The following is an 8,575-nucleotide window of genomic DNA, read 5'->3' on the forward strand; positions in this document are numbered from 1 at the left end:
CTATTTTATAGTGTCTAGCAAAGGTAGAAAGACTAGTCCAAGTCGCCGCCCTACAGATTTGCTCAGCTGAGGCTCCCCCCTTCTCTGCCCATGATGTAGAGATAGCTCGTGTTGAGTGGGCCCTAAGAGTATCCGGGGGATCTTTCCCTTGGTTTGTATATGCTAGGCTAATCATGTTTTTAATCCACCTAGCAATGGTTGATTTTGCTGCCTTGCAACCCCTATTTGGACCACCGTATTGAATAAATAAGTTAGGCCGGCGTCACACTGGCGAGTTTTACGGACGTAAGAGCGCAGAAACTACGTCCGTAAAACTCGCATTACATACGGCACAATTATTCTCAATGGGGCTGCTCCTATTAGCCGTATATTACGGTTCAGTATTATACGGCTTTCTACGGCCGTACAAAATCGCAGCATGCTGCGTTTGTCAGCGTATTGCGCAAATAATACGCCAATGAAAGTCTATGGGGGCGAGAAAAATAGGGATTCCACACGGACCTGCAGTGTGACTTGCGAGAAATACGCAGCGGTGTTAGTGAAAAGTCGGTAATTCAATTGCCGGCTTTTTCCTTCTCCTTCACAAACCCGACATGATATGAGACATGGTTTACATACAGTAAACCATCTCATATCCCCATTTTTTTTGCATATTCCACACTACTAATGTTAGTAGTGTGTGTATGCAAAATTTGGGCGCTGTAGCTGCTAAAATAAAGGGTTAAATGGCGGAAAAAATTGGTGTGGGCTCCCGCGCAATTTTCTCCGCCAGAGTGGTAAAGCCAGTGACTGAGGGCAGATATTAATAGCCAGGAGAGGGTCCATGGTTATTGGCCCCCCGTGGCTAAAAACATCTGCCCCCAGCCACCCCAGAAAAGGCACATCTGGAAGATGCGCCTATTCTGGCACTTGGCCACTCTCTTCCCACTCCCTGTAGCGGTGGGATATGGGGTAATGAAGGGTTAATGCCACCTTGCTATTGTAAGGTGACATTAAGCCAGATTAATAATGGAGAGGCGTCAATTATGTCACCTATCCATTATTAAAGGGAACCTGTCACCTGAATTTGGCGGGACCTGTTTTGGGTCATATGGGCGGGGGTTTTGGGTGTTTGATTCACCCTTTCCTTACCCGCTGGCTGCATGCTGGCCACAATATTGGATTGAAGTTCATTTTCTGTCCTCCGGAGTACACGCCAGCGCAAGGCAATATTGCCTTGTGCAGGCGTGTACTCCGGAGGACAGAGAATGAACTTCAATCCAATATTGCGGCCAGCATGCAGCCAGCGGGTAAGGAAAGGGTGAATCAAACACCCCAAAACCCCGCCCATATGACCCAAAACAGGTCCCGCCAAATTCAGGTGACAGGTTCCCTTTAATCCAATTGTAGGAAAGGGTTAAAAAACACACACACACATGATTAAAAAGGATTTTAATGAAATAAACACAGCGGTTGTTGTAATAATTTATTGTTCTCGCAATCCATTTGCAGACCCTCGCTTGGAAAAATAATAAACGCACAAGATACATACCTTCTGGTGAACCGTCTCGTCCCACGAGGTAATCCATCTGAAGGGGTTAACTAATATTACAGGCAGGAGCCCTGCAAATGCAGCTGTGTGCTTGTGCTTGTAATTCCCCGGCGAATGAATGAAATGTAGGTCATTGACCTACATTTCCTTCAGTCGCGGTGATGCGCCCCCTGGTGGATGTCCTCATATGACCTGGAGCGTGGGAAAAAGTTCCCAGGCTGCAGTTCATGAGAACATCCAGCAGGGGCGCATCACCGCGACTCAATGTAAGTACAGATCCAGCTTTCCTTTCAGCACCCGGGGATTACAGGCACGAGCGAGTGGTTTATCGCAGCTCTGCCTGTAATATTAGTTAACCCCTTCAGATGGATTACTTCGTGGGAAGTGATCTGACATCAGAAGGTATGTATATTGTGCGTTAATTATTTTGCCAAGCGAGGGTCTGCAAATGGATTGCGAGAACAATAAATTATTACAACAACCGCTGTGTTTATTTCATTAAAATCCTTTTTAATCATGTGTGTGTGTGTTTTTTAACCCTTTCCTACAATTGGATTAATAATGGATAGGTGACATAATTGACGCCTCTCCATTATTAATCTGGCTTAATGTCACCTTCCAATAGCAAGGTGGCATTAACCCTTCATTACCCCATAGCCCACCGCTACAGGGAGTGGGAAGAGAGTGGCCAAGTGCCAGAATTGGCGCATCTTCCAGATGTGCCTTTTCTGTGGTGGCTGGGGGCAGATGTTTGTAGCCACGGGGGGCCAATAACCATGGACCCTCTCCTGGCTATTAATATCTGCCCTCAGTCACTGGCTTTACCATTCTGGCGGAGAAAATTGCGCGGGAGCCCACGCCAATTTTTTCAGCGATTTAACCCTTTATTTTAGCAGCTACAGCGCTGAAATTTTGCACATACACACTACTAACATTAGTAGTGTGGAATATGCAAAAAAAAAGGGATATGAGATAGTTTACTGTATGTAAACCATGTCTCATATCATGTCGGGTTTGTGAAGGAGAAATGAAAAGCCGGCAATTGAATTACCGGCTGTTCACAGATATCGCGCTGAATGAAATATAAATACAGAATATATATATATATGTGTCTCAATGACATATATATATATATATACATACTGTATATATGTTTTAATGAACATTTGAGCACATAAATCCATTAGATGTCGGTTTTGCAAGCCTGCGCGAAAATCTCGCAGTACAGATGCCATACGGATTACATACGGAGGATGCCATGCGCAAAATACGCTGACACACCCTGACTACGGATCACTATTTTGGGAACATTTCACCGTATTTCGGCCGTATTACGGCCGTAAAATACGGACCGTATTGTCTTACGCCGAGTGTGACGCCGGCCTTAGTGTCCCGTCTCCAGCTTTCTGTCGCCCCCAGGTATTTTAGAACAGTCTCCCTAACGTCAAGGTTATGGTAGACCCCTTCTTTTGCGTTTTTAGGGTGTTGGCAGAAAGAAGGAAGGATTATTTCCTGATTTATATTGGTAGATGATACTACTTTGGGGAGGAAAGCTGGGTTATGTTTGAAGACTATTCTGTCGTCAAAGATTTGAAGATATGGGTTCTGGATAGAAAGAGCCTGCATCTCCCCTAGCCTTTTAGCCGATGTGATGGCAATTAGGAAGGCGGTTTTAAAGGAGAGATTGGCTATGTCCATATCTTCTGACAGTAAGAAAGGGGTTTTACACAAAGTGTTAAGGACCAGGTTTAGGTCCCAAGGAGGAGTTGATTTCCTCACAAGTGGCCTCATTCTCTGTGTGGCCCTGGAAAACCTTGCTATCCAGGGATGGGAGGCTAGTGATGTATCAAAAAATACACTAAGTGCTGCAATCTGTACTTTTAGAGTACTAGGCCGAAGGCCCTTGTCAAATCCGAGTTGCAGGAAATCGAGGATCTTGGGGATATCTGGCTTTGAAGTATCCACATGACCTTCTCCCAGAAAGGAACAATACCGCTTCCAGATCTTGTTGTAAATCGCCGAAGTCACCGGCTTTCTGCTTGCCTGGAGAGTGGTAATGACCTCTTCTGACAGGCCTCTGGATCTTAAGGTTTGCCGTTCAGGATCCAAGCAGATAGGTGCAGAGAGTCTGGATTCTTGTGGAACACCGGACCCTGAAGCAGAAGGTCCTGCCTGTTCGGTAGAAAGACTGGTTCTTCTGTTGACATCCTGGACAATAGAGAAAACCAGCTTCTTTTTGGCCAGAAGGGAACCACCAGGATTACAGTTGCTCTCTCGTCTCGTATCTTCCTGAGTGTCTTCGATATCAGAGGAAGAGGCGGAAAGGCGTACAGGAGGCCTTCTCCCCAATACTGAGACAAGGCGTCTACTGCTGTGGCTCCATCTAGAGGATTCAGAGAAAAAAATGCTCTGACCTTTGCGTTTGACCTGGCGGCAAAGAGGTCCACCTGAGGTGTGCCCCATTTCTGGCATAGACAGCTGAATACTTCCGGGTTCAGTTCCCACTCCCCGGGATGTACCGACTTTCGGCTCAAGAAATCTGCTAGTTGATTCTTGGTACCTTCCAGGTGAACTGCCGAGATGGATTTGACAGATCTTTCTGCCCACCTGAAAATCTGGTCTGCTAAGTGTTGCAGTGGTGGATGTCTCGGACCTCCCTGGTGTCTCAGAAATGCCACTGCTGTGACATTGTCGGACAGTATTCTCACGTGTCTGTCTCGGACCAATGACTGGGCCTGGCTCAACACTTTCCAGATCGCATACAGCTCTCTGAAATTCGATGATCTTGCCGCAATCTGAGGAGTCCATTCTCCCTGGTAGTATGTTCTTCCTATATGACCGCCCCATCCGTATTGACTGGCGTCTGTGGTAACCGTAACACAGGGATCGAGTACCCACAGTACTCCCTCTCTCAGGTTCCTCGGTCTGGTCCACCAGGTTAGGGATCTCTTCACTGACGGAGACACAAGCATCTTCCTGTCTAGGGAACTCTGTTTCCTGTTCCAGGATCCTAGGACTTCTCTTTGCAACTCCCGTGAGTGGAATTGGCTCCATTTCACACAGGGTATGCATGCTGTCATGAAGCCAAGTATCCTCATTGCATCTCTTATGGAGGGGGTACTTCTTCTGAATTGATGGATGTGTCTGATCAAGGCCTCTTGTCTGTCTTCTGGTAAGAAAGATGTTCTTAGGTTGGAATCCAAGATCACCCCCAAAAATTTTATTCTGGAATTTGGGACCAGGCAGGACTTTTTCCAGTTCACAATCCACCCCAGCTCTTGTAGGATGGAAAGGGTGAAAGTGCAGTCTATCTTGAGGAGTTTCTGTGATTTCGCCATTATCAGGAAGTCGTCCAGGTATGGGACTATGGTCACATTCTGATTCCTCAGATAGGCCACCACTTCCGACATCAGCTTGGTAAAGATCCTGGGCGCTGAAGCAAGCCCGAAGGGGAGACATCTGAACTGAAAGTGATGTACAATCCCCCTGTTCATTATGGCAAACCTCAGGAATTTTTGGTAGGAGAGGTGTATCGGGACATGATAGTATGCATTGCTCAGATCTAGGGTACACATTACCATGTCTTTGTCTATTAGAGGCGTCGTGGATCTTATAGATTCCATCCGGAATCTTTTGTACCGTACCCATTTGTTTAATGGTTTTAAGTTTATAATCGTCCGGGAGTCCCCGGACGGTTTCTTTATTGAAAATAAATGAGAATAATGGCCTTCGCCTCTTTCTGAGATGGGAACTGGCACAATCGCTTCTAATTCTAACAGCTCCTGGATGTTTGTCCACATGGAGGAGTCGGAGAGCGGGCAAGGTCGGGTTACTACAAATCTTTCTGGGGGACTGCCGGAGAATTCTAATTTGTATCCCTGTGCAATTACTTGTAGAATCCAAGGATTCTGGGACACCTTCTGCCAACCCCCTAGAAATTTCTGTAATCGACCTCCCACCTTTATGTCATTTATTTGACTTTGGTGTACCTGCACTAGGGAAGATGGAATCTCTACCTTTTCCACCCTTGGGATAAGACCACCTCCCAGTCTTCCCTTTCCCCTTGTAGTCTGTCCTCTGACCAGGTCGGGACCTACGAAAGGGCTGATATTTTTTGGTATTCTCCTCAGGGAAACCTTTCTTTTTATCTGAGGCCTTTTCTAGAATATCGTCTAGAATTGGCCCAAATACTTTATTTCCTGAGAAAGGGATTCCACACAATTTATTTTTTGACTGGAGATCCCCCGACCAGGTTTTAAGCCATATGGCTCTTCTGGCCGCATTAGACAGGGATTCGCTTCTAGCCGCGAACCTTACAGATTCGGCAGAAGCGTCTGCCAAAAAGCCTGTTGCGAGTTTGAGCAATGGCAATGATTTAAGGATAACCTCTCTGGAAGTTTTGGCTTTGAGGTGATCCTCTAAATCGTCAATCCATAAGTGCATTGACCGGGCTACGGAGGTTGCCGCTATATTGGCCCGTATTATTGCCGCGGAGGACTCCCAAGTTCTCCTTAGCAAACCGTCTGCTTTACGATCCATAGGATCTTTTAATGCGGAAGAGTCCTCAAATGGGATTGAGGTCTTCTTCGCCACCTTTGCTAGTGGGACATCGATCTTGGGTACTTCATCCCACACTTTAATGTCCTCAGGGTTGTAGGGCAGACGAAGTCTAAAGTCCCTGGGAATCACTAGCTTCTTCTCCGCTTCCTGCCACTCTTCCAGGATCATGGAACGAATGTGGTTGTTGACGGGGAAGACTTTTGTCACTTGGGCATGTAATCCGCCAAACATCTCGTCCTGGATCGAGGTCTCCTCTGGTGTATCTTGTAACTGCATGGTGTTACGCACAGCATAAAGAAGCTCATCCGTGTCTGTTGCGGAGAAGAGATATCTCTTCCCTCTGCCCACAGATCCGTCTCTTTCTTCCTGGTCAGAATCCCCCGAAACCTCACCCTCGGAAGAGGGGCTAGATTCCCTCGGCCTCTTCCGTGAAGTCTGCGGTTCTGACTGAGTAGTCTGGGGAAGATTCAAGCTTGAGATAGAAGCCTGAACCTCCTGTCGTATCATGGTCCTCATACTGGATAGTAGCGCTGTCTGCTCATCACCCACAATTTTGGATGTGCATGATTTGCACAATGGTTTCCGCCAGTTTTCCGGAAACTTAGTCGAACATATCGGGCATTTATTTTTCCCCGATTTTTTTCTTTCGGCTGTGGGGATGGAAGGCTCAGCCTAGGGTAAAATAGAGACACGTGGCACCGTAAGTAGGAAGCAGGGGGAGGGGTGAGCTTTGTGGTATGGCTTTGCATAGCCCACTCACGTGCCCCTGAAGCTGGTCAGTCCCCTCAGGTCTGGCAGTCTCCTCCATTAGTGACAATTCTACGTATAGCCGAGTGCTCCCTTTGTCAGGATGGCCGGCGGTATACAGACCCCCCTGGTGAGATTATATAGGTTTTACCTGGTTGATCCTGCCCTCCTTACCCCTCACCGAGGCCGGCGCTGCTGCCGGCGTCATCCTCCATGCTGGTCGCACCGGAAGTGACGCGGTCGTCGCAACCGGAAGTGACGCGGCCGCTGGACCCGGAAACCGCGGCCGCACGCTGGAGCCGGCCGCTGCTGGAAGCGGTCGCCGCATACACCTCCCGGCATGCAGGCACCCGGGCCGAGAGCCCCCCCGAGGAGGAAGCGGACCGGACCCCAGGAGCAGCGCTACACTGGGGAGGCTGAGGGACCCCCCATGGCAGGTATCAGCCGCAGATATCTTGCGGCGGGGAAGGGAAAGGCTGGGCCCCCCGATCCCCACCATCTGCACAGCACCGTCGGAGGGCGTCTTGCAGTTCCTATCCGCAGTGGGACAGGAAAAACACTGATGGGTGGAGTGGGGAGGGTCCTTTTAACTTGTGGTTCCTGTCCCACTACGGATAAGAAGGACGTCCTCCATGGTGCTGTCAGGTGGTGACCTGGAAATGATTAGTCACAGATGCATGCATTCATTTCAGAAAAATAAATAAAAAGTTGTCCCTAAAAGGTGGACAGCCCCTTTAAAGATTACCTTTAACAATTTTTCATGTACAACTGGACACAGGATGTAATAGTGGTAAGCAGGACTTCGATTCAGCTTGCGAGTTTGCTGTAAAAGTCAGTATGGTGGCCGTAGCTTACATTGGGAAAACCTCGTGACTGGTTCCCTTTAAATGGGTTTGGTTTTAATTCATTTGGAACCAAAAACTTCCATTGCCAATCTCTCTGCAACAGCAGGGTAAGGGAAAAAAAAAAAAACAAAAAAAAAAACCACGCACATTTTATTCTACTGTCACCATTACATTGTATGTCCAGTTAAAAAAAAATAAAACAAAAAATTTATGTTTAAGAGTGCTCTTTAGGGCCTGTGCACGTTACAGACTTGTTGATTTTTTTTTTTTACCTCCACAGAAGCATCACAAAAACCTGATGCCAGCAAAGTGATTGAGAATCCTTAAGCCTCATGAACACATTGCTTAAAGGGAACCCGTCACCCCCAAAATAGATGGCAAGGTAAGCTCACTGTCATCAGGGGCTTATCTACAGCATTCTGTAATGCTGTAGATAAGCTCCAATGTTACCCAAGAGAAAAAGGTTAGATTCTTCTCATCCAGGGGCGGTCCCGCTGCCGTCTGGGTCCGATGGGCGTCTCAGATCCGGTCCCTCCCATCTTCATTCCATGACGTCCTCTTCTGGTCTTCACGCCACGGCTGCAGCGCAGGCGCCGGGACAGGTCAGAGGCCCAGTGCCTGCGCACTGCAGTACTTTGCTCTGACCTCAAAAGGGCAGACAAAGAACGCCTGCGCTGGAGCCGTGTGTGAAGACCAGAAGAGGATGTCATGGAATGAAGATGGGAGGCCCCGGACCGGAGACACCCATCGGACCCGGACCGCAGCAGGACCGCCCCCGAGTATAATCTAACGTCTTTCTCCTCTTTCAGGTAACATCGGGGGCTTATCTACAGCATTACAGAATGCTGTAGATAAGCCCCTGATGACGGTGAGCTTACCTCACCATCGATTT

Source organism: Ranitomeya variabilis, chromosome 4 (assembly GCF_051348905.1).
Source record: "Ranitomeya variabilis isolate aRanVar5 chromosome 4, aRanVar5.hap1, whole genome shotgun sequence".
Classification (NCBI taxonomy): domain Eukaryota; kingdom Metazoa; phylum Chordata; class Amphibia; order Anura; family Dendrobatidae; genus Ranitomeya; species Ranitomeya variabilis.